Raw genomic sequence first — 25313 nt, 5'->3', positions numbered from 1 at the left:
TGGCAGTCTCAAACTTCTGGGTTCAAACAGTCCTCCTACCTCAGCCTTCTAAGTAGCTGGGGACTATAGGCCTCTGCCATCATGCCCCCATTATCCTTGATTCTACTTACAAAGCAGAAAAGTTCAAATGGACAGATAACTGTATTACATACAAGAAATTAGACTTGCCATGTGACCTCCCCACTTTGACTTTGACTCAGATGCTCACTGAAGCATTATTTCCTTAGGGAAACCTTCCCTGACACTGGGGGAATGCCCCTAATTATAAATTCTTACAACATTACATACCTCTCCTTGGTTGCAATAATCACAATTACATTTATGACATTGTAAGGACATAATGACATTTCAATATTATGGTAAAAACACACCTGATTAAATTTACCAGTCTTAATTATTTTTAACTGTATAGTTCATCAGTGTGAAGTATAGGAAGTATTCACATTGTGTAACAGATCTTTAGAATGTTTTCATCTTGAAAAACTGAAGTTCTATGCTCATTGCACACAAATTATCTCCCTCCTCCTTTCTCTAAGCCATTGGCAACCAACCACCTTTCTCCTTTCTGTTTCTATGATTTTGATTGCTTTAGGTACTTCCAATGATTGGAATCATACAGTATTTGCCCTCCTGTGTCTGGTTTATTTTGCTTAGCATGATGTCCTTGAGGTTCATCCATGTGGTAGTATGTGATGGGATTTCCTTCTTTTTTAAGGCTGTATAATATTCCATTGTGTATATATAACCATAACCACATTGTCTTTACCCATTCATCTGCTGATGAACATTTAGTTTGCTTTTAACGCTTGACTATGGTGAATAATGCTGCAACAAACATGGGTGTGCAAATATCTTTTTTTTTTTTTTTTTTTTGAGGCAGGATCTTCCTTTGTTGCCTGAGCTAGAGTGCAGTGGCATGATTAATGTTCACTGCAGCCTCCACTTCCCAGGCTAAAGCCATCCTCATACCTCAGTCTCCTGAGTAGTTGGAACTACAGGCATGTGCCACCATGCCTGGCTAATTTTTGTATTTTTTTTTGTGGAGACTGGGTTTTACCATGTTGCCCAGGCCAGTCTCAAACTCCTGGGCTCAAGTGATCCACCTGCCTCAACCTCCCAAAGTGCTGGAACTACAGGACTGAGCTATGATGCCCAGCCCAAATGTCATTTTGAGATCTTGCTTTGAATTTTTTTTGCATATATACCCTTCTGTTTTTGTTTTTTTGAGGAACCACTATACTGTTTTCCACAGTGGCACCCATTTTGCATTCCCACTAACAGTGCACAATTTCTCCACATCCTCATTAACACTTATTTTTTGTTTGTTTGTTTTTGTTTTTTGATAGTGGCCAGTCTAGTAGATGTGAGGTGGAAATGTTGCGAGATTTTTTTTTTTTTGAGATGGAGTCTCCCTCTGTCGCCCAGGCTGGAGTGCAGTGGCCGGATCTCAGCTCACTGCAGGCTCCGCCTCCCGGGTTTACACCATTGGCGGGATTTTTAAGGAATCAGAGAGACCGATGGGGTTCCGGAGGATTATTTATTAATTATTTAGGTGAACTGGCCCAGTCGGATTAACATCCAAAGGACTGAGCACTGAACAAAGAGTTAAGTTACCTTTTAAGCATTTCGTGGGGGTAGGGAGATCTGTGCAGGGGGAAGCATACTACAGAAGCGAGAAACAAAGGCAGTTATTCAACTGAGACATGTGTTACATCATTTCTTACTTTTCAAGGAGAAACATGTTTTGTGACTTGAGTTTATCTGTCTAATGACATTGCAGCGACACAGCTAGGGAATCAGGGGCTTCACAAGGCCTGGGAAGGGAGGAGAGATAAGGCTCACTAGCCACAGAAAAATGGGCGTTTTTAAAGGACTTCAGCTCTTTTTCTTTCTCAGGGGGAACTGAGTTTTCTTACATACAACTGAGTTTCTGCTTACGCACTCTTTAATTTCTTTTAATTCCTGTTCCAATATCTCATTATGGTTTTGATTTGCATTTATCTCGTAGTTAGTGATAATCATGAGAGGACTTGCATTTCCCTTAGGATTAGATGATGTGGCTCTTGGCCAGAGTTTTGGAGAGCGCAACCCTGGCCCATACGCCTGCTGGGTCCTCCAAGCGCTGCAACACCCAGGCCTGCGCGGCATCTGGTGGCCTCCGGGTAAGGCTGGCTCACGGAAAGAAAGAATGAATGCAGACTACGGGCAGTGGATAGAGGTCTCGGATGCCAGCAGGCCTCCCAACCCAAAAGGAACTGGCTCAATTCCCAGAAGAAAGCGATCGGCCCCTGAGGCAGGAAGGCCGTCCCTAGAGCAGGGCGCGCCGCCTGCGGGCTGCACCAGGCCGGGGTCGACTAGAGGGCCAGCGCACGCAGTGGCAACAGGAGCGCCAAGAGGTGAGGCGGGTTCGCCAGGAGTGGGGCCAGCGCCGGGGCTGCCAGCCGAGCAGGGGTGTCTTGGCGGAGCCCCCTCGCCGGCTCCCAGAGAGTCTGGGAAGAACTGGGCGGGGTGTACCCAATGCTGGGCCCCCAAGCGTGGCAGCAGTGGCCGGGAGCGGGGAGCGAGCGGGGTGTGGCGCCAGAGTGCGGGGAGAACCACCAGGCGCGGGAATCGGGGAGCACGTAGAGGGGGCTGCGGCTCCAGCCCCAGACAGCCGCGTTCGGACCCTTTGCATTTAAGAAAGCTTCCAGGGAATGCACATGGCCGGGCCACCGCCCTGGTGCAGCCCGCCCTGCAGGTGCAGGAAGAAAAGAATAATCCATGCCCGATCCGGTGAGTTTTTTTTATCTGAGAAGCGGCCTGGGTCAGAGCGAACATGAGCTTTGGAAGCGCACTGTTTGTGTGTTGTGCACCTCTGGACAGGTTACTTATCCTCTCTGGGATCCAGTTTCCACATCTTTAAAAAAAAAAAAAGAAAGAAAGAAAGAAAAAGGTTAAAATTAGACTTCCCTCACAGAGATTCTGTGAGCCTTGTTTGCTTCCTAAATGTGAGATGTTGTTATTTCTCCTGGGGTAATCTATGAAATAGGGTCTCCTGGTCCTATTTTACCCTTGGGAGATCTAGTTTCAGACAGTTAAGTAACTTGCCAACAGCAATTAAATGGAAACTGTGGGATTTGAATTCAGGAAGTCAAACTCCGGAGACTGGATATTATCTAATCCAGGTCCCACCATTTCTCAGAAGAGTGAACTTGGGTTTGCCACTTCTGAGACCCTTTTCCCTATCTGTGAAACAGGTGCAATAATAGTAGCTTGCCTATGGGGTTGTGAAGATCTACTGAGCTAACCCACATATGTGTCCCCCTACTAATGTGTGCATGCTGGAAGGGTAAGATTTTTTTCTGTTTTGCTTGCAGATACATCCCCAGTGCCTGGCACACAGTAGATGTCCTATAAATACTTGTTGAATGAATAAGGAGCATATGTTACCTTTTATCCTTCCATTAACCCCTGCTAGTTTCAGACTACTGATTAGGAGACAAAAGTTTAAAGAGGTTGAATAAGTCACCCCATGTTACCTGGGTGGTCTGTAGAGGAGTCTGTGTGATCTTGACGTGCAATCCAGGTTCCATCACCTCCTAGCAGGTAAATGTGGCAGTTATCTGATTCCTCTGTGCCTCAGTTTCCTTATCTTTAAAATGAGGACAATAATAGCACCTATCCTATGGGGTTTTTGTGGGATTTTTTTTTTTCTTTCGAGTTGCTATCTCGCTCTGTTGCCCAGGCTGGAGTGCAGTGCTGTGATTGTAGCTCATGCAGCTTCAACCTCCCAGGCTCAAGCGATCCTCCTGCTTCAGCCTCCCGAGTAGCTGGGTCTATAGGCACACACCACCATGCCTAGCTAATTGTTTAAATTTTTGTAGAGATGGAGGTCACACTATGTTGCCCAGTCTGGTCTTGAACTTCTGGGCTCAAAAGATCCTCTTTCTTCAGCCTCCTAAAGTGCTGGGATTACAGGCATGAGCCACCAAGCCTGACTTTTTTTTTTTTTTTTAATTTATTTTTTTGAGACAGAGTCTCATTCTGTTGCCCAGGCTGGAGTGCAGTGGTGTGATCTGGGCTTACTGCCATCTCTTGTCTTCCAGGTTCAAGCAATTCTCCTGCCTCAGCCTCCCAGGTAGCTGAGATTACAGGTGCCCACCACCATGCCCGGCTAATTTTTTTGTATTTTTAGTAGAGATGGAGTTTCATCATGTTGGCCAGGCTGGTCTTGAACTCCTGACCTCAGTTGATCCACCCGCCTCAGCCTCCCAAAGTGCTGGGATTACAGGCGTGAGCCACCACACCCAGCCCAAGCCCACCCTTTTGTGGGGATTAAATAAAGATGAAACAGAACAGTGCCGGGCACTTAGTAGGTGCTCAATCAACATTAGCTACAGTAAGTGCTGTGACTGCCTCTACAAGAGTGGGGGAATGGCACAGTAGTTGTGTCCATTTAGAAGAGGCAGAAGGAAGAGTGGGATGTCATGGGGCAGAGGTGATGAAGGAGCTTCCCTGCCTTCTCAGTAGCCCACAGAACCAGGCCCCGAAGAGGAAGGGGTGCCACCCATATCCCTGCTCTTCACCTGGGGGCACCAAGAGGCTGTCTCCAAGACCCACCGTTCTTTTGTTATATGAAAGAATGTCCTGTCTCCTCCGCCTGCTTGCAGCTGATGAAGCTTTGGGAGGAGGATTTCAGGTGGGAAGGACAGTTGTGGAGTGGTTATTCTAGCTAGAACCGGGTTCGCATGTCATCCCGGAGTAATTCCTAGCTCTGGGATTTTGGCAAATTGCCTTTGGACCCTCAGTTTCCTCGTCTGTAGAATGGGGAGAATCATAGGACCGCCTAGGGCTGTTGGAGGAATGATCTGCATTCATGTCTGGAGAGCACTAGGCAGAATGTCTGGCACATAATGAATGACAGCTATAACTGTCCATGTTATTTGATGCTTGATGCTCCTTTCCATTCGTGGCCTTAGGATCTGTTGCTGTGTAGGTCAGGCTCTCCAAGGAGGATTAAATAAAGCACCTTTTCCTTGAACCCCTTCACATCTATTTATTTATTTAGTTTTAGAGACTGAGTCTTGCTCTGTTGCCCAAGTGGGAGTGCAGTGGCACAATTGTAGCTCACTTCAGTCTTAAAGTCATAGCTCAAGCGATCCTCTGACCGCAACTTCCTGAGTAGCTGGGACTACAGGTGCTCGCCTCTACACCCAGCTAATTTTTTAATTGTTGTTGAGACGAGATCTTGCTGTGTTGCCCAGGCTGGTCTCAAACTCCCGGCCTCAAGTGATCTTCCTGCCTCAGCCTCCCAAGTAGCTAGGACTTTAGGTGCACCCTACCACCCGCTTCTCATCTAGATGGTCTCCTTCCAGGGATCTCCACCTGTCAACGTTTTGGAGAGTTTTGTGTTCTGGTAGGACAAATGCTGACTTTAAGTGTGCCAGGGCAGGCTGGACACGATTAATCAATCCTGTATTCCCAGCACTTTGGGTGGCCAAGGCGGGCAGGTCACTTGAGTCCAGGAGTTCCAGACTAGCCCGGGGAACATGGCAAGACCTTGTCTCTACTAAAAGTACAAAAATTAGCCAGGCGTGGTGGTGCATGCCTGTGGTTCCAGCTACTTGGGAGGCTGAGGCACGAGAATTGCTTGAGCCTGGGAGGTGGAGGTTGCAGTGAGCCAAGATCGTGCCACTGTACTCTAGCCTGGGCGGCATTGTGAAATCCTGTCTCAAAAAAAAAAAAAAAAAAAAAAAAAAGTCCAGGGCAGTTTCTGGGGACAATAAGGCTGGCATGGGCTGGGAAGGACATTGTGCTTTCCTCTTGCGCGGAGGCACTACATCCTTTAATATGGTACTTGGTAGATGAGGAATCCTAGCCCTTTAACATAATCATAGTCTTTAATGTCTGTTCTGCTTACCATGTGCTGGGTATTGTGCTAAGTCCCAGCCCTAGTCATCTATAGAACTCAGGCTCCAGAGCCAGACCACCTGGGTTAAAATCCTGCCTCTGCCACTTTCTTGCTGTGTGACCTTGGGCCAAGTTACTTAACCTCTCTGTGCTTCAAATGACTCATCTGTAAACTGGGATGATTCTAGTAGTACCTAACTCATAGGGCTAGAACAATGTAGTGATAAATGTTGGTCACTTATATATTATAATGACTTCCATTTTATAGCTGAGGAAACTGAGGCAGGCTCAGGGAAATTCATAACCCATCCAATGACACAGAGCTATCCTTTCTATTCCAGTGTCTGCTCATTTATTTTCATTTCTCTCTTAATTCATGCCCCCCTCATTGTACCCCCTAATTCAATCATCAGCCTCTATCTAGGGTTCCTGCTTCCTGTGTCTGGAGCTCCCAGCATCTGCTGCTTCCAGAAGGTTCTCCCTCTTCCTCACTTCCCAAACTTGAGGGGCTCCCCAGTGACCTTGAAAATAGATCTTTTTCTTTTACTGTTCCTGTTGTTTTCTCCAATTACTAACACAATACACATGCAAGTTATTTTAAAATTGTATTTATAAAAATATTTGCATAGAAGGTGAAAAACTCTGCTAATTTACCCCCTGGTGATAATTGCTGCTTGGAGTTTCATGTGTGTTACTCCAGATTTCTCCCTCTCCTCCTGGGTGTAATAATAGAGATTATTTCTACCTATCTTTTAAAAAGATGGGACCATGCTATTCATACTGCCCGCAATTCACGGGAGACAATTTTCAAGATTCAACTTATTTTTTTGAAAAAGTTACACTGCCACATGGTATAAAACCCCAAAGAGACCAGGCACAGTGACTTGTAATCCCAGAGCCTTGGGAGGCTGAGGGGGGAGGATCGCTTGAGGCCAGGAGTTCGAGACCAGCCTAGGCAACATAGGGAGACCCCCATCTCAACAAAAAAAAGAGAGATTAGGTGGACATAATGGTGAGTTCCTGTAGTCCCAGCTGCTCAGGAGGCTGAGGCAAGAGGATCGCTTGAGCCTAGCCTGGGTGACAAAGCAAGACTCTGTCTCTAAAAAAGAAAAATGGAAAAAATCCAAAAGATGTCTAAGCAAATATTGAAAAGTATCCCCCTCCATGTCTGTCTCCAGCCACCCAGTTTCTCACTCTGGAAGCAACCAGTATTGCCAACTTACAGTCTACCTGCAGACGAGAAACGTATAATTACAGTTTATAAGGCATATATGTGTCATAAACCGAAATATGTAAAACTATGGTATAGTTTCTAGAAGAGGAGAAACAGAGGGGAGAAAACTCTATTAGAGAAAATGTTGAGTTGCTGATTTCCTTGTCCCATGCAATGGAGAGCGAGGAGACGCTTCAAAGTCCACGGAACTTGGTAACATTTAGCGCAGTGGTTCTCAGGTGGAGGCAGTTTTGCCTCCCAGGGGTATTTGCCCATTCCTGAAGACATTTTTAGTTGTCTTAGCTTGCAGATGGGGTGGGGTTGGGGTGTCCTCCTGGTATCTAATAGATGGAAGCCGGGCATACTGCTAAACATCCTACAATGCACAGAACAGTCCCCCCAGCTCCCCACAACAGGCAGTTGTCTGGCCCCAAATGACAACACTGCTGAGGTTGAGAAATCCTGACTTATAGCTACAAAAGAATCAAAATTACTGCTTTGACTTCTTGCCTGGAGCTTTTTTGGCTCAGCTCCACGATTGGCAGGCAGAACCCCACGATCCAGGTGTTCTTAGAGTCAAATGCTGCCAGATACTGTCCTTTCACCCAAGTGATAACAGCTCTTGAGGCAAATCAAACTATCTTCTTGGAAACCACCACCCTCCTCCTCTCATTTCCTCTGATGACACAGTTTATAACTCAAGTCTCTTCCACAGGAGAAAATTCCATTTCTCCGTTTGAAAGCCACTGTTTTCTATTCAGTACTAATACATCAAAGATTGGGGCTGGGTGCAGTGGCTTATGCCTGTAATCCCAGCACCTTGGGAAGCCAAGGGGGGATAATCACTTAAGCCCAGTAGTTTGAGACCAGCCTGGGCAATGTAGAGAGACCCATATCTACAAAAATTAAAAATGTTAGCCAAATGTGGTGGTACATACCTGTAGTCTCATCTCCTTGGGAGGCTGAGTGAGGCAGGAGGATCGCTTGAGCCCAAGAGTCAGAGGCTGCAGTGAGCTGTGATTGTACCACTGCATTCCAGCCTTGATTGACAAAACAAGAGCCTGTCTCAAAAAAAAAAAAAAAAAAAAAAAAAAAAAAAAAAAAAAAAAAGGAACAGTAACTATAGACCTCAATTCTTTTTGTGAATTGTAGAACTACGACATTCTTTTTTTTCTTTTAAATGATACTCCCCCAACTGCAAGTGCCATAGGAAATGGATCTTGTTTGTTCTGGCATTTGTAAAAATACAGAAATGTGATGCAGCCCTGGATTGTCTACTTCCTTCTTTATTTCTGTATGAATATAAAATTTCCTTCTCAGAGAAAACCCTTTGTGATGCATTAGCATCCCATCTGCTGGGGTTTATCCCTGGGAATCTGAGTCTTAGGTGGCTAGAAATAATCTTAGTCCAAACTTTCTCAAATGTTAACTGATGTAGCCCTTCTCAACACTAGAAGGAGGCAGCATATATAGTTCCCACTTTGTAGGTTAATGGGGAGGAAATTGAGGCTCAGAGGAGGTGAGACATTACAGTCTTAGAGTGCCAGAGTCAGCACTGGAATTTGAGTCAACTGTCTTGAAATGTAGGCTGATTTTATACTGCCTGTCCTTTGTTTCCAGAAGGGACATGCCATTGGTGATCATAATTACAGAGTTAAATCTGTATGGTCCACATGTTGCCAAAGGGGACGTATCTATAGAAAAATGTGGCCAGGCGGCCAGACACAGTGGCTCATGCCTGTAATCCCAGCACTTTGGCAGGCCGAGGCAGGTGGATTACCTGAGGTCAGGAGTTCAAGACCAGCCTGGCCAACATGGTGAAATCCCATCTCTACTAAAAATACAAAAATTAGCCGGGTGTAATGGCAACACCTGTAATCCCAGCTACTCGGGAGGCTGAGGCAGGAGAATCACCTGAGCCCGGGAGGCGGAGGTTGCAGTGAGCCCAGATGGCGCCATTGTACTCTAGCCTGGGCAACAGAGTGAGACTCTGTCTCCAAAAAAAAAAAAAAAAAGAAAGAAACAAAAAGCAAAAGAAAAACGTGGCCAGGCCAGGTGGGGTGGCTTACACCTGTAATCCCAGCAGTTTTGGAGACCGAGATGGGTGGATCACTTGAGCTCAGGAGTTTAAGACCAGCCTGGGCAACACAACAAAACCTCAACTCTTCAAAAAAATGCAAAAATTAGTCAGGCATGATGGCTCTTAACTGTGGTTTCAGCTACTTGGGAGGCTGAGGCAGGAGGATCCCTTGAGCCCAGGAGGCAGAGGTTGTGGTGAGCTGAGATCGCAGCACTGAACTCCAGCCTAGGTGACAGAGGCCAACCCTATCTCAAAAAAAAAAAAAAAAAAAAAAAAAAAAAAAAGGAGCCAGTGCCTGGGGGTGTCTAGTGGAGCATCACGTTCTCTTCTTTGTTGGATTAATGAATTCAGGTAATCTCTTCCCACACCACTTCACTCTCTAGGGTTAAAAAAAAACACACAAAACGAAACTATTTACTTCCTTATGGTGTCCAAGAAAGAAAACAGCCTCTAGAAAGGATCTTGATATTTCTATTGCGCTGATATTACAATAATGTTAATGAGAGGGGGAAGTCAGGGCTTAGGAAGAAGGAAATGCACAACTTGGGACCTGAGTGAGGCCTTCATCGTTGCAGACTCAGTGGACAGAGGCCATAGGTGCAGCTGTGATGTCAGAGGGGGAAGACTGATTTGCATTTTCACCAGGTGAGACCTGGTTATTCATTGGTTGGTGAGGAAAGAGATGATAGCCAGGGTGGCGTAAAACAGCAATGAGCTCAGTAAATAACCCCCTCCCCGTGATCTTGGTGGCATCCTGCCCAGCCGTGTGACCACGACAACAAGGAGCAGTCTTTAAGGCAACACGGCAGAGAGGCAGAAAAAGATGGGCCTTACCGGTTAGTTAAGAAGAAAAGAGGACCTGTTGCCTGTCCCTCTAGCTTTAAACTACAAAGTAGAGGGGAGTTTTATCTGGATTTTCCTGCAGAACTGAGGGCAGGTAAGAGAAGGTGCTTTGAAGGAGGAGTGGGAGGTCACGGGAATAATGGGGAATGCTTGGGAACGTGTCAGGGAAGGAGGACAGAAACTGAGGCTGTCCTATTGGTTATTGCCAGACAAGGGCACAGATTTGAGGCACAACAGATATTTGTTAGAGGAAAGAATGACCATGGGGAAATGGGAGGCAAGAGAGTGTTGATTATGAGAACAAGCCCTGGGGTTGTCTGCTTGAGTTGGAATCTGGGCTTCCCCAGGTCTAACTGTGGGATTCTGGGTCAGTTATTGTATGCTTCTGGCCTTGGTTTCCTTGTCTGTATAACGGGTAGTGTGCCAAAAAGCTCCCACTTCCACAGGTGGATATCAGAGCTAATAAGAAAATACAGTACACGACAAACATGCAATAAATGTGACCTGTATGTCTGGGGGTGCCTACTGGAGCATCATGTTCTAGAAGAATGCTTTGCTGGATGAGTGAATTCACATGGTCTCTCCCAATGCTACTTCATTCTCTGGGGTTTAAAAAAAATCTATTTATGGCCGGGCGCGGTGGCTCAAGCCTGTAATCCCAGCACTTTGGGAGGCCAAGACGGGCGGATCATGAGGTTAGGAGATCGAGACCATCCTGGCTAACACAGTGAAACCCCGTCTCTACTAAAAAATACAAAAAACTAGCTGGGCGAGGTGGCAGGCGCCTGTAGTCCCAGCTACTCGGGAGTCTGAGGCCGGAGAATGGCGTAAACCCGGGAGGCGGAGCTTGCAGTGAGCTGAGATCCGGCCACTGCACTCCAGCCTGGGCGACAGAGCGAGACTCCGCCTCAAAAAAAAAAAAAAAAAAAAATCTATTTACTTCTTTATGGTGTTCAAGAAACAATAACTTCTCATTTTTCTCATGCCTCTCAGTTTTCTCATCCTTCTCTTCTTCCTCTGATAAGTGATTTTTGTGTTGCTTTTTGTTTTTTGTTTGTTTGTTTGTTTTTGAGACAGTATCTCACTCTGTTGCCCAGGCTGGAGTGCAGTGGTGAAATGCTAGCTCACTGCAGCCTTGATCTCCCGGGCTCAAACAATCCTCCTGCTTCAGCCTTCTAAGTAACTGAGACTACAGGCACATGCCACCATGTCTGCCTACCTTTTATGATTTTTAGTAGAGACAAGGTCTCACTATATTGCCTAGAATGGTCTCAAACTCCTAAGCTCAAGCGATCCTCCTGCCTCAACCTCCCAAACTGCCGGCATTACAGGAATGAGCCACCATGCACTGCTAACAATGATGTTGTTGTTGATGATGATGATCCAAGCCCAGCATATGCAATCAGAGAGGTATGGGTTTGAATCTCACTGTGCCTCTGTTTAGCTGTGTGACCTTGAGTGAGTTACTTAACCTCTCTGGGTCTCAATGTCATCATAAAATTGGGATAGTAATACCTCCCCATAAAGTTGTTTGAGCATTCAGTTGCTAATACGTGTGAAGGGCATAGCCCTGTGCCTGGCATGCATATCAGCACTCAATAAATAGTGCTGTCTGTCTTCATGCTTGTTACTGTTGTTGTTATTATTAACTTATTATTGTAATTGTTATTGTTTGACTAGATTCTTTCTACACAAGAGAGGGGAAGAGAAGCTCAGTGGAAATGAATGTTAAAAGTAGGGTTTATTGTCATATTTTGCCAGCAAAGGTCCCGTCCCCAGAAGACAGGGTCAAGTTCAAGCTATAGAACATCTTCATAAACACTTAATGAACAACTCAATAATCATATTTGCCAAGATTTCTCAGGATGACGTGGCAGGAGGTGATACTATTATTGCTCAGGTTATTTCCAGTCACCTAACGTTCATTGTTCCCAGAGATAAATCACAGCTGCTAGAATGCTAATCATCAGAGGTGGTCATTTCTGTGAAGGCATTCATAGGGAAAATAATATTTATAGGGAGTGTAGTGGTGTGATCATAGCTCGTTGCAGCCTTGAACTTCTGGGCTTGAGTGATCCTTCTGCCTTAGCCCCCTAAGTAGCTGGGACTACAGGTGTGCACTACCATGAACGATTAAAAATCAACTAATTTTAGCCTGGGCGTCGTGGGTCACGCCTGTAATCCCAGCACTTTGGGAGGCTGAGGAGGGCGGATCACGAGATTAGGAGATCGAGACCATCCTGGCCAACATGGTGAAACCCTGTCTCTACTAAAACACACACAAAAAACTAGCCAGGCATGGTGGCACGCACCTGTAGTCCCAGCTACTGGGGAGGCTGAGGCAGGAGAATCACTTGAACCCAGCCGGTGGAGGTTGCAGTGAGCCGAGATTGTGCCACTGCACTCCAACCTGGTGACAGAGCAAGACTCTGTCTCAAAAAAAAAAAAAAAAAAAAAAAAAAACTCAACTAATTTTAAAATTTTCTGTAGCGACAGAGTTTCACTCTGTCCCCCAGGCTGGAGTGCAGTGGCATGATCATAGCACACTGCAGCCTCAACTTCCTGGTTTCAAGTCATCATCCAGACTCAGCCTCCTGGGTAGCTGGGACTAACGGCTGCATGCCACTGTGCTCAGCTAATTGTTAAAATTTTTTGTAGAGTCAGGGTCTTGCTATGTCACCTAGGCTGGTCTCCAACTCCTGGTTTCAAGCAATCCTCCTGCCTCAGCCTCCCAAAGCCCCAGGATTACAGGAGTGAGCCATCTCGCGTGGCTGAACATGGGTATCATTTAAAAGAAAAAAAAGACAGTCCTGTGTTTAGAATTCACCAGAAGAATTGGAAGCCCATAGTCACAGTTCCCAGCCTTTGATGTGTTAGCACCCACATCCAATGCAAAATAGTGGCTTTCCAAAGGAGAAATGGAATTTTATCCTGTATCAGAGACTTGAGTTATAAATTATACAATCAGAGGAAAGGACTTAAAATGAGAGGAGGTGAGTGGGTATCTCCAAGAAAATGGTTTAGGTCACCCCAAGAATTGTCATTCCTGAGGTGAGATAACAGGACCTGGCAGTATGAGACTCATGGACACCTGGATCGCAAGGTTCTGTCTGTCAGTCAGTGTGACACTGAGAAAGATCAGAGCCAGAGCCAGAGCCAAAAGCACAAAGCAGTAATTCTGATCCTGTCTGTTTTTAACATATTGATTTTTTTTCATCATGGGTTTTTTTTTGCATTTATTTTTATTTTTAAAAGTATCACGTTAAAATATTATTTATTTTAATGATATGGTATGTCCCCACCCAAATCTCGTCTTGAATTATAGCTCCCATAATCCTCACATGTCATGAGAGGGATACCATGGGAGGTAATTGAATCATGGGAGTGGGTTTTTCTCATGCTGTTCTCATGATAGTGAATACGTCTCATGAGATCTGGTGGTTTTACAAAGGGCAGTTCCCTTGCACACGTACTCTTGCTTGCTGCCACGTAAGACATGCCTTTGCTCCTCCTTTGCCTTCCACCATCATTATGAGGCCTCCCCAGCCATGTGGAACTGTGAGTCCATTAAACCTCTTTTTCTTTATAAATTACGCAGTCTCAGGTATGAAAATGGATGATATACTTGATTACTGGGATTTCTGGCCCCCTTTAAATTTGCATCGCAGCTCAACACTTATCTTACTTCTTCACCCTCGTCCTGGCCCTGCTGCAAACAGCATTGAATCTAGAAACTTCCCAAGCTTGATGTCATACTTACCCAGCATGGGAGGAAAGGTAGCAGAATTCAAGAGGTGAATGTGGAACAAATCAGAGTTGAAAAAAGAAAATTTGAGCTAGGTGTGGTTGGCATACACCTGTAGTCGCAGCTACTCGGGAGGTTGAGGCAGGAGGATGGCTTGAGCCTAGGAGGTCCCATCACTGCACTCTAGCCTGGATGACAGAATGAGACTCCATCTCTTAAAAAAGAGAGAGAGAGAGAGGGCTGGGCACGGTGACTCACGCCTGTAATCCCAGCACTTTGGGAGGCTGAGGTGGGCAGATCACGAGCTCAGGAGATCGAGACCATCCTGGCTAACATGGTGAAACCCTGTCTCTACTAAAAATACAAAATATTAGCTGGGCATGGTGGCGCACGCCTGTAGTCCCAGCTACTCTGGAGGCTGAGGCAGAAGAATCACTTGAACCCAGGAGGTGGAGGTTGCAGTGAGCCGAGATTGTGCCACTACACTCCAGCCTGGGCAACAGAGCTAGACTCCATCTCAAAAAAATAAATAAATAAAAGAGAGAGAGAGAGAAGAGACAATTTGCTATGACTCAAAGATATTTAAAGGGGGGAAAAAGAGAGAGAGAAAGAATTGGCTTTTCTGCTTCCCTGAGTGGGGTGAAAAGAGGGACATTTAGGATACTGTATTGCAAAGGAAACTCCAATGCCCTGCTTCCAAACCACTTTCCAGGTGTCTCCATTTACTTAGGGACCTGGATTGTTCAGAAACCTCCATAGTCATATATTTGCAGTTTTAAGTACTTACTTAATTTGTCTTTTTTATTTGGAAATCACATGTCTTATTTTCAAAAAATTGTAAGCAGCTGGGTATGGTGGCTCACGTCTGTTGTAGTCCAAGCACTTTGGGAGACCAAGGTGGGAGGATCTCTTGAGCCCAGGCATTAGAAATCAGCCTGGGTGCAACTCTATCTCTACAAAAAAAAATTAAAAATAGGCCAGGCCCAGTGGCTCACGCCTGTCATCCTAGCACTTTGGGAGGCCGAGGTGGGTGGATCATGAGGTCTGGCCTGGACAACATGGTGAAACTCCGTCTCTACTAAAAATACAAAAAATTAGCTGGGCGTACTGGTGGGCACCTGTAATCCCAGCTACTCGGGAGGCTGAAGCAGGAGAATTGCTTGAATCCAGGAGGCGGAGGTTGCGGTGAGCTGAGATTGTGCCATTGCATTCCAGCCTGGGCGACAGAGAGAGACTCAGTCTTGACATTAATTAATTAATTAAAAAATAAAAATTCAGCGGGTCATGGTGGCGTGTGCGTGTGTTGCCAGCTGCTCACGAGGCTGAGGTCGGAGGATCACTGGAGCCCAGGAGTTAGAGGCTCCAGTGAACTATGGTTGCACCGCTGCACTTATCCCTTTTCCTTTCTCTTCCTTCTCCCATTCTGTTCTCTCCTAATTTTGTTTCATTTTTTATATTTTGTTGTTTCCTTCATAGCGATAAATCAGGATATCTCAACTTTTGTATGACTGACACATTGGACCAGACCATTCTTGGCTGTGGGGGCTGTCTTGTGCATTAGAGGATGTTTAACAGCATCCCTGCCTCTACCCACTAGATACCAATAGCACACTCACTGCAGCTGTGACAACCAAAGTTTGCCAGTCTTTGCTCAGTGTCCCTTGGGGACAAAATCACTCCCAGTTGAGAACCATTGCCAATGATGACGTCCTTACAGTTCCTGAAACTTGGGCAGCATCGCTGACTCTCCATTTCATAAGAGAAGGAATTTAGCACCTTAACATTTTCCTCTAATAAAGTTCTTCCCCCTGCATTTCCCCACTTCTAAAAATTATTTTTTACATATTGTGGTTTACAAACTTGCTTTTTGTGTCTTACAAAGTACAATCACATGTTTCTTGCATTGTAGGTTGAGTACTAGGAAAAAGGTTTTTTCCCACTGTACTTTCAACAGAGAACACTTCTGTGACCAGATATTGGCGGGGGTTGAGGGGTCCACACCGACCAAGTCTCCAACACCAGCTGCGTGCCCCACAATTTATTATTATTATTATTATATTGAGATAATCTTGTTCTGTTACCCAGGCTGGAGTGCAGTGGTGCCATCTTGGCTCACTGAAATCTCCACCTCCCAGGTTCAAGTGATTCTCCTGCCTCAGCCTCCCAAGTAGCTGGAACTACAGGCATGTGCCACCACACCTGGCTAATTGTTTTGTATTTTTCGTAGAGAGAGCGTTTTGCCATGCTCACCAGGCTTGTCTCAAACTCCTGACCTCAGGTAGTCTGCCCACCTCAGCCTCCCAAAGTGCTGGGATTACAAGTGTTAACCACCACATCCGCCACCGCCATTTTATTGAATTCCAACATAATCTGACTGGAGTTAGTGTCAGAACCCACAGGTTAACGGCTCAGCCCCACAAGACTGCTTCCCAACTTTAGACACCAATTTCAAGTCCTGGCCTCGGGAACTTCTGACCAACTGACTGTAAAGTAGAAGTTTTTGGGACTCTTCCACAGGTTCGATTATTTTCTAGAACGGCTCACACAACTCAGGGAAACCTTTACTTACGGTTACCTGTGTATTATAAAGAATATGATAGGCTGGGAGTGGTGGCTCATGCCTGTAATCCCAGCACTTTGGGAGGTCAAGGCGGGTAGATCACCTGAGGGCAGGCGTTAGAGACCAGCCTGGCCAACATGGTGGAAACCAGTCTACAAAAAATACAAAAATTAGATGGGCATGGTGGCGGACCCCTGTAATCCCAGCTACATAGGGAGGCTGAGGCAGGAGAACCACTTCAACCCGGGAGGCAGAGGTTGCAGTGAGCCAAGATGGTGCCATTGCCCTCCAGCCTGGGTGACAAGAGTGAAACTTTGTCTTAAAAAAAAAAAAAAAAAGAATATGATAAAGGATACAGGTGAACAGCCAGGTGAAGGAGTACACAGGGTGAGTTCCAGAAGAGTCTTAAGTTCAGGAGCTTCTGTCCCAATGAGTTGGAGTGTGTCATTCTCTAAGAATGTGAATGTGTTCAACCTGGAAGATCTCTGACCTCTTCATTGAGGGTTTTTATGGAGGCTCCGTTGATTATTAAATCAATCTCCAGTCCTTTTCTCGTTCCTGGAGGATGAGGGGCGAGGCTAAAAGTTGCAAGCTTCTAACCCTGGCTTGGTCTTTCTGGTGACCAGCTTCCATCCAGGAGCCCCTGTTGAAAGCTGCCTCATTAAAACAAAAGACATTCCCGTCACCCAGGAATTTCCAAGAGATTAGGAGCTCCGTTTTAGGAACCAGAACCAAAGACCAAATATTAGAACAAAAGACGCTCCCATCACCTAGGAAATTCCAACGTTTTAGGAACCTGTGCGGGAAACCTGGAATAAAGACCAAAGATATATTTCTTATCACAAATCACACTATCACAGGTAGATTATAAAAGATGAAAACGACTGGCTTCAAAGCTGTGGTTATGTATGCATTAGAGAAGTTGAGTTCCTAGAAAGGGACATCTAATTCTATGTCACTTTATGTCACTTCATCTGAATCATTGGTTCAGGTGAACTGAGTTTGCTGTTTGTTTTGTTTTGTTTTGTTTTTAATTGTGCACCCTTGATTGCGCACAGGCAGGTCAGAGTTTAGTTTATTCATATTCGGTTCTGACTTTCTTTACAGCTTTTAGAGGATTGCTTGTTTTGGAGTTTCTATTTGTCTTTGATTTTTTGTTGTTGTTGACGGAGAAAATATACACAGCTTTACTGTATCTCTGAAGTCACCCCTGTTCTTATTCATTCTCTCTGTTGGGTGGTGTAATTTGGACCGTTTTCTAGAGCTGGGCACAGCTGTTTTCCTGGTATTTCTTTCCATTGTCTCTTGAATATCATTTCTCCCTTTCTCTCAAATGCCTTCTTCGTCTTGCTTTAGCTTTTCCTCAAGCGTTTTATGTATGTATGCATGCATGTATGTATGTATATATGTATGTATGTATGTATTTGTTTATTTATTCCTGCTACCTTTCCCAGACCGGGTGGTAGAAAACAGGGAGGATCCCTAGCCAAAGGGAGCATTAAACTTTATCATTTTTCACTGTTCCTGGCAGGATTCTGAGCACACTGACAGTGGGGAAGGAAAGAAGAGGGGTTTCTGTAGCCTACAGGTCTCCAGTAAGCAGACCTGTAGGCAGATCTCTGTCATCCAGGTTCGAGTGCAGTGACATGACCTCAGCTCACTGCAACCTCTGCCTCCCGGGTTCAAGCGATTCTCCCACCTCAGCCTTCCAAGTAGCAGGGATTACAGGCATGTACCAGCACACTCAGCTCATTTTTGTATTTTTAGTAATGACAGGGTTTCACCATGTTGGCCAGGCTGGTCTCAAACTCCTGACCTCAGGTGATCCACCTGCCTTGGCCTCCCAAATCGCTGGGATTACAGGCGTGAGCCACGCACCCAACCAATAGCACCTATTTCTAAGGCATGGTAAGATTTAAATGGGCTAATGCCTGTCCGGTTCTTATAACCGTGGATGGCACAGATACATATACGTTGTTTTGTTGTCATTGGTTTCTATTTTGTGTTTTGCTGTCTGCAAATCCAGAGCAATAATACTTGGGGTGTGTTATATAATACTTGTTTAAGCATTGTAGGACTATTATAAGAATCTGAATTAGTCTCATAAAGAGCTACGCTTCTGACCCCCAAGGTGGATCCAGAAGGAGGTTCTTTTTCCTCTAAAAGAAGGAGACTTGATGCAGACCCATACATGCAGGGTGTGCATAAAAGTCACCCCAGCTTCATTGCCTCCTGCCGCCTTTCCCAGACCCAGTGATAGAGAACAGGGAGGATCCCTAGCCAAAGGGAGCATTAAACTTTATCATTTTTCACTGTTCCTGGCAGGATTCTGAGCATACTGACAGTGGGGAAGGAAAGAGGACAGATTTCTGTAGCCTACAGGTCTCCAGTAAGCAGCATCCTTTCTTGTCAGATAGCAGAAGAGCCCACTCCTAGCAGATCTCAGTGGGTGCAAGAGCCAGGATGGGCACCTTGACTTGTCTCCAGCTGTCCCAGAGAGGGGGAATCCTCCTTCTTCTGGGGTGGGATGCAGCCATCCAGCCAAGCAAGAAGTAGCCAACCTGCTGAAGCACAAGCAACCCACAAACCCACTTTTTGTTTTGTTTTGCTAAAAAGCAATTTAATCATCTTAAAACATTTTTGATTGCTTCTCTTTTTTTTTAAATGCTCACCTTCTATGTGATGGTAATGAATCTACTTTTTTCCTCCCCCCTCTCTCCCTGCTCCTCGCTGGCTGATCTGCAGTGATTCTTTTATTTATTTATTTATTTATTTATTTATTTATTTATTTTTGAGACGGAGTCTGGCTCTGTTGCCCAGGCTGGAGTGCAGTGGCCGGATCTCAGCTCACTGCAAGCTCCGCCTCCCGGGTTTACGCCATTCTCCTGCCTCAGCCTCCCGAGTAGCTGGGACTACAGGCGCCCGCCACGTCACCCGGCTAGTTTTTTTTGTATGTTTTAGTAGAGACGGGGTTTCACCGTGTTAGCCAGGATGGTCTCGATCTCCTGACCTCGTGATCTGCCCGTCTTGGCCTCCCAAAGTGCTGGGATTACAGGCTTGAGCCACCGCGCCCGGCCTGCAGTGATTCTTAAACTTTGGCGCATAAAGGAATCACTTGGGAAACCCGATAAAAAGCTAAATTCTCAGGTCCCACTTGAGATTTAGTGAATGAAAACTTCTGGGAATGGGACCTGGGCTGGGGTGGTCTTCCTGGTACTGATGGGGTTTTAGCACAGAACTTCTAGTGCTAAAACTGGGAAAGTCCTGGATAAACTGGGATGTTGGTCACCTGAGGATCCATGTGCCCCCCTCTCCAGCAGGGTCCCAAGTGACTCCCATGGGCACCCAAGCTTGGTGTTGTCAGATGCACCCTCATCAATAATGTCTTAAATGTTGGAGTTCCGGCTGGGCACAATGGCTCACATCTGTAATCCCAGCACTTTGGGAGGCCAAGGCCAGCGGATTACTTGAGGCCAAGAGTTCAAGACCAGCCTGGGCAACATGGTGAATTAAATTAAAGTTAATTAAAATTAAATTTAATAGCTAAGCACAGTGGCTCACACCTATAATCCCAGCTACTCAAGAGGCTGAGATGCAGGAATCACTTGTGTCCAGGAGTTCGAGGCTGCAGTGAGCTATCATCATGCCACTGCACACCAGCCTGAGTGACAAAACGAGACCCTATCTCTGAAAGAAGAAAAATACATAAACAATTTAGTTTCTCAATCTAGTTCCCGAGCTAGCCATATTTGAAGTGTTCCCATAGCTACATGTGGCTAGTGGCTGCCATATTGGACATGCAGGTAGAGAACCATTCCATCAGCATAGAAAGTTCTGTTGGACAGCATTGCCCTAGATCAAGGTTTGTCAACCTTGGCACTCTTGGCATTTGGGGCCAAATAATTTTCTATTGTGGGGAGGCCAGTCTTGTAAATTTTAGGATGTTTAGCAGCTATCTACTAGATGCCAATATCACACCCCCGCTACGGTTGTAACAACCAAAAATGTCTCCACACATTGCCAAATGTGTTCTCAGAGGCAAAATTGCCCCTCTTGAGAACCACTGCTCTGGATCTATAGTTTCTGTCGCTTTCTTTCTAAAATAGAATGAAAGCCAGCTGCACACACTGTGTACTTCAAACAGAACATCAACACCCGAATGCAAACATTGTACTGCAATTCAATTGCATCCACCAGCTTTACATCTAAGGCCTGTGAGCTTCACCCACCTTGGGGACTGTCTTAGGAGAAAGTCTCGTTACAAAGTAGCATTAATCAAGTGGGCTCAGAGTTAAGGTAAAACTGCTGGGAGGAGTTTAGTCCATGAACTTCCTTCCAAGAAAGGATCATGGTAAAAGAGGAGGAATCTTAGCTAGCAGAAGGAGATCTGACAGGCTTCAAACATCCTCGTAAAATAAAAGAATCTTCTCATTCTAGCTTTTTTAAAAACAAATTTTACTTGTGAAGATTAATTGGTAGCATTTGCCAATTCCTTCTTCCCAAATTTTCCTTTTTTTTTTTTTTTTTTTTTGAGACAGCTGCTTGCTCTGTTGCCCAAGCTGGAGTACAGTGGCATGATCATAGCTCACTGCAGCCTCAAACTCCCAGTCTCACGCAGGCTCAGTCTCTGAAAGTACTGTGATTACAAGCTTGAGCCACCTCGCTCGGCCCCAGTTCTCATTTAAAAAATATATTAGAACTCATGTTAATTCAGTGTTGTAAGAGGCATTTGTTACTTCAGTAGTAAAAACAATACCTTAGACTATTTCCTTGAAGGATTTTTTGCCATGTTTAGGTGATGCCTTTCAAGCGATTAAAATTCATTTTTCATTTTCTAGCTTCCGACTCTTTCTCACTCATTTAACAAGCTAAAAATCTTACATTCTCTTTACATTACCTTTCCTTGGGAATTGAATAAATATCTTGAAAACAGAAAATTCCTTACAGAAAGGAAAACAAGCAAACAAAAAACAAAAAGAAAAGAGGATGTGGGCCGGGCGCGGTGGCTCAAGCCTGTAATCCCAGCACTTTGGGAGGCCGAGACGGGCGGATCACGAGGTCAGGAGATCGAGACCATCCTGGCTAACACAGTGAAACCTCGTCTCTACTAAAAATACAAAAACTAGCCGGGCGAGGTGGCGGGCGCCTGTAGTCCCAGCTACTCGGGAGGCTGAGGCAGGAGAATGGCGTAAACCCAGGAGGCGGAGCTTGCAGTGAGCTGAGAGCCGGCCACTGCACTCCAGTCCGGGCGACAGAGCGAGACTCCGCCTCAAAAAAAAAAAAAAAAAAAAAAAAAGAAAAGAAAAGAGGATGTGACTATTTTGCTGTATTTGTATTTTCCTTTTTTTGTTTGTTTGTTTTGTTTCCTTGAGACAGAGTCTCTCTCTCTGTCGCCCAGGCTGGAGTGCAGTGGCATGATCTCGGCTTACTGCAACCTCCGCTTTCCAGGTTCAAGCGATTCCTGTGCCTCAGCCTCCCAAGTAGTTGGGATTACAGGTGCGAGTCACCATGCCTGGCTCATTTTCTTATTTTCAGTAGAGATGGGTTTTTGCCATGTTAGCCAGGCTGATCTCCAGTTCCTGGCCTCAAGTGATCCACCCATCTCGGCCTCCCGAAGTGCTGGGCTTACAGGCGTGATTGCTGTCTTGAAACCATAGACCTTATTTTCTAAGCATAGACCTCATTTTCTTAGACTCTAAGGAGTCTAAGTGTATGACTGTGAAGGTACCTGACACTCGGAAAAGCCAACACGGATCTCACACTAACAAATGTTTACTTACGGGAAGGCTTTGTTAACTGAGTGATGGAAGCTAATGCACTCACATAGAGACTATTGACATTACCTTTATTTCCTGGTCCTAAACATTACACACTGCAGATAAAGGAGTTCGTAGGCCTTTATTTGTCATGGCATCGAGACTGACAGCCAAAGTAATCATTACACTAATACGGCAAACCCAGAAAGAGCAATGAAGAGCAGGCAAGCAAATGAAATCAACGTCTCTGCTGAAATATGCCTGTGTGTGAGCATCCCATGACCTGGTGCTCCGGCAACCGCTCGCCCATGTGTGGGGGCCATCATCCTTGTGCTGGAGTTGTCAGTCCAAGATCAGGTGCCTGCAGAAAGAATGGGAGCTTCCAAAACTGCTAAGGTGAAACTTTGGTTGAAATGAGATACCTGGGAATGAGCGATTTCTTCTTTTTAAATTCTTTTCCATTGTCTTTCAAGAATTCTTAGAATTAGCTGGTCTTGAACTCCTGACTCAGGTGATCCACCTGCCTCGGCCTCCCAAAGTACTGGGATTATGGCAGGAACCACTGTGCCTGGCCCAAATTTCATAAGGACACAAGTCATGTTGCATTAGGTCCCACCCCAGTGAACTTATTTTAGCTTGATTACCTCCACCAAGTCCTATTACCTCCCCCAAGTCCTACTTAAAAATCAGGTCACATTTTGAAGTACTGCGGACTGTGACTTGAACATACCTTTTTGAGGGGATGCAACTCAACTCATAACAGTGGTCACAGAATGAACAGCATGCCCTAGAAAGTCATACATCACATTTATGATAGTGGTATCTTCCAAACAGGGAAGAGGACACTATGGAAAATTGGATTAGGAAGAGGTATTAGAGAACTTCACCAGTAATGTTTTATTTCCTTAATCAAACAAATCCAAGTCTGGAATTAATATGAAAAGGATTAGCATGAGTTAATATTTGATCTTCTCTGTGCTTCACTGTAGTCTAATATTTCAAGTTTTTAAGAGAAGAGAAAACAGGAAGCCATTTGAGCCAGTGTTTTTTGCTTCCAAATGCACAGGATTGGGTTGTACAGTATGAGCCCATCTTTTATAGAAGTTTAAGTCCTCTGTCTTCTGATTTTCAGGACATGAGGCTCTGCCTGCAGTCAGCAACTTGGAATATTCAGACTTCAGACCAGCGTCACAGATTATAACCATCCTTAAATCACCCGCAGCCCAGCTCCCATCAAAAGCCAGCCTGCAAGACCCATGGACACGTGACTCCAGTGTTCCCAACAACATCTTAAGATCAAGTTGGTTTGTGCGACATTAGCATCTATTTGGGACAAAGCAAGAACAATAAGGGTAAAAAAGTAAGTTTTCATACAGCTGAATTTATTCAGTTAAATGAACTACCCTTCCTTTTGAGATGGGGTCTCCCTCTCTTTTTTTTTTTTTAATGTCCATAAAATGTTTTATGAGATAATGGTGATAGTCATTTGTGATACCTGCTGTAGCCTTTAATGTCCTTAGATGGCAAAATAGAATTTTAGTGGGACTAATTTCTTTCCCTCTCCCCACTCTCTGCAATAAAAACAATTTTTTTTTTTTTTTTGAGGCAGAGTCTCGCTCTGTCACCAGACTGGAGTGCAGTGGCGCGGTCTCAGCTCACTGCAACCTCCGACTCCCTGGTTCAAGTGATTCTCCTGTCTCAGCTTTCTGAGTAGCTGAGATTATAGGCACGTGCCACAGCAAAAACAATTTTTTAAAAATTAGTTGGTCTGTTTTAAGTCAAATAACTGATGGTTCATTGGAAGTAGTTAAGAGCTTCTGTAGAATCATTTTCATAATTTTAACTGTGGGTCTTAAGTATGTAGGGATCTTGTATCATTTACAGGATCATCACTAGCATATAGAACGTTGATTTCATTTACGTTGAGAGGTTAATCATGGGTTCTGTCATGACAAAGTTTACCCCGTTAGAAGACAAAACGTGGGGGCCGGGTGCGGTGGCTCACACCTGTAATCCCAGCACTTTGGGAGGCCGAGGCAGGTGGATCGCCTGAGGTCAGGACTTCAAAAGCAGCCTGGCCAACATACTGAAACCCAGTCTCTACTAAAAATACAAAAAATTAGCTGGGTGTGGTGGTGGGCGCCTATGATCCCAGCTACTCGGGAGGCTGAGGTAGGAGACTTGCTTGAACCCAGGAGGCTCACGCTTGCCGTGAGCCGAGATCGCGCCATTGCACTACAGCCTGGGCAAGAGGAGGAGTGACACTCTGTCTCAAAAAAAAAAAAAAAAAAAGAAGAAGAAGAAGAAGACAAAACGTACGGCTGAAATTGGACGTTGTACCCTTGTTTTGCCAGGGCAACTTCCTGCTCTTGGTGCTCGTCAGTTTGCTGCTTTGTAAGGCCCTGGTTTCTCTTTCGGGTCTTTCAGGTAATAAATGGCCTCAATTAGAAAAATTAACCTTTGGACAATTTACAGGCTGCATGATCACATGTTCTAGCCAGGCCCGGGGTGGGAGATGGGAAAAGGAGATTAAAGACAAGAATCATAGCTGGCCATCTTCTGCTGGCACCTGTAGATCTAAAGCATTCTTTGTGACAGTTCCATGGTATTCCACAGTGCAGATGTCCTGTGACTGATTCAGCCCATCCCCTGTTGATGAATTTTTGAATTGCTCCCAGTTTTTTGTCATTATACACAAAACTTGGCCTGACAATCCTTAGTGATTCTGTCTGAGCATCTGGGTTTCGTGAGATCATTTTGATGGTGCAGAGCAGAACTCGTGGGTGGCTGACCTGGCCTTATGTTAGCTTGAGGCTGGGAGAAGTGGGAGGCAGCAGAGAGCCAGGTAAATAGCTTGAATGTGACCTCATCCATATTCTAGGATGTAATTGATCCCTTGAAGATTTCTGAATTAGCTGAATGACAAACACAAGATAGTTGGATGACCCATTCAAACCAGGAAGCCTTGCAACATCAAGTAAGGAGTCCTCAAGTAACAGCCTTAGAAGACATGTCATTGCTTGGGCATGTGATTAAAAACCATTCAAACAGTGAAGTGAGAAACCCTAAATGGGATATGGAAAGGAGGACTTGAAATAGATGGTTCAATAGCCCTTATTGAGGAGATGCTAGAGAGACAAAAACTAGGGAGAAAAAAAGTAAGATAGTACCTCTTGGTGCTTTTTCCAAGGCAACAGGAAACAGTATCATTCCTTTGAACCTGTAGG

At 45.2% G+C, this 25313-nt stretch overlaps 1 protein-coding gene across 2 annotated transcripts in view; it reads left to right on the top strand.

The window, feature by feature from the left end:
- The first annotated feature begins 2161 nt into the window (after positions 1-2161).
- The window catches only part of TMC5 (transmembrane channel like 5), a 91568-nt gene continuing 68416 nt past the window's right edge, over positions 2162-25313 (top strand). The window contains exons 1-2 of one of the 2 annotated variants that reach the window (XM_030925582.1): positions 2162-2396; positions 23219-23446. The gene's annotated coding sequence lies outside the window, so the exon portion shown is untranslated. Of the gene's footprint in view, positions 2397-9722; positions 10120-23218; positions 23447-25313 lie in introns of those variants that run through there. The other variant, XM_030925581.1, reaches the window with a different exon arrangement.

This window comes from Rhinopithecus roxellana, chromosome 20 (genome assembly GCF_007565055.1).
Source record: "Rhinopithecus roxellana isolate Shanxi Qingling chromosome 20, ASM756505v1, whole genome shotgun sequence".
Classification (NCBI taxonomy): domain Eukaryota; kingdom Metazoa; phylum Chordata; class Mammalia; order Primates; family Cercopithecidae; genus Rhinopithecus; species Rhinopithecus roxellana.
Note: the sequence above shows the minus strand (reverse complement) of the source record. Positions and strands in the feature narration are given on the sequence as shown.